At 35.5% G+C, this 1,396-nt stretch overlaps 1 long non-coding RNA gene across 1 annotated transcript in view; it reads left to right on the top strand.

The window, feature by feature from the left end:
- The first annotated feature begins 443 nt into the window (after nucleotides 1-443).
- Nucleotides 444-1,396, top strand: part of LOC147467122 (uncharacterized) — a 3,131-nt gene continuing 2,178 nt past the window's right edge. Inside the window, exon 1 of the long non-coding RNA XR_015190682.1 lies at nucleotides 444-1,396. This exon is cut by the window's right edge and continues 643 nt beyond it. This is a non-coding gene — a long non-coding RNA (uncharacterized LOC147467122).

The following is a 1,396-nucleotide window of genomic DNA, read 5'->3' as shown; positions in this document are numbered from 1 at the left end:
TAAATTAAATGTATTTTGCATCTGACCTCACTTGACCCGTGACCCGTTCGTATGGTCAATCTGACCATAAAACTTTGACAATGTGTTATATTTTCTCGCGACCATTCTGTCCCTTGTGGTCAATTTCATGACCGTGTGATATTGGGAAATAGCATCACATGTGACCTTTGGTCACTTTATGACCACGTTCTGTAGGTGACCTTATCCTATGTCATTATTGACCGTGTGAATTTGAAAGAAAATCGTTACGTCAATTAAGAATTATATATATCTTAACTCTGATTTTCTTTACATTTTCATTTATCTTATTGTTTGCACATATGTTGTACAATATTTCTAATGCATGACTTATATATCTGCATCTCCTGTAACATGACATACTTTGTCATTTGTGATTCGATTCAATGGTCACACTACTGACCTCACTCGGTCATCTTGTAATCCGATAATTGGAATTACAATTTAAACTGTCTTTGTGAAATTCCATATTTTTCAACATTCGACAGTCTGTTTTTTATAATTTTGTTCACTTTTATGACTTTGTGTACTTATGATTGTTAATTCATTACAATCTCTATGACAATTATTTCATATCATAACATGTTTCATCACTTCATATTATGGTTTATCATCACATTTAGCTAGAAATGTTGACAGATGCATGTTCGTTTCTTTGCTTTATTCCTATTTCATTGTATAGTCATATTCGACTATCTTTGCATTTTTCATTGCATTATTGATTATTGTTACTTCCATATTTCATTATTTAATTGCAAGTAACTTTGATCATCGTATGATATGATTGTCATTATTTTTAATTTTAAGCAATTGTCGACTTCGACAACATTAAACATATATGTTATCATCATAGGCCTCTCCGAGTTTCCGACCTTTCGAAACATTTCATGGGTCAATCGGAACGCCAAATATCTTATCATGTTATTACTGAACGAAACGTTCATTAGGTCAGTCAGGAAAAGGTTTACTTATCATTTCATATTTTATAGCTTTTCAGCTTCACTTTGCCTTTCTCCAGCTACTGTACCTCACTTATCGGGCCTTCATTGCATGACGCCCATTGCATATGCATCTCACACCCTAATTCCGCGTATCTATGGTACCACAATTGAATAAACCGCGAATTACGGGTTAATTTTTCGCACTCCGGTGCAACGCGCCTAGGAGATCTTGACAACCTGACGTCACAATTAATTCTCTCAAACAGAGACAGCGCGCTTATCACTTATCAGACGTTCCAGGCTTGCTAACTCCGCATTTTATTAGCTATGCACATATTAATGGTATTTCTTTCAGTTGCCCCGATCTTGGCTATTACGCCGCACCTTATTTCAGAAGGACGAGTTCGGCCACGCAATTGAAATATCCTAGCATAGTC

The sequence above is a fragment of the Penaeus japonicus genome, unplaced genomic scaffold (genome assembly GCF_977035675.1).
Source record: "Penaeus japonicus unplaced genomic scaffold, GWHDUDI00000001_assembly GWHDUDI00000038, whole genome shotgun sequence".
Lineage (NCBI taxonomy): Eukaryota > Metazoa > Arthropoda > Malacostraca > Decapoda > Penaeidae > Penaeus > Penaeus japonicus.
The sequence above is the reverse complement of the archived record's forward strand: the minus strand, read 5'-3'. Positions and strand labels throughout refer to the sequence as shown.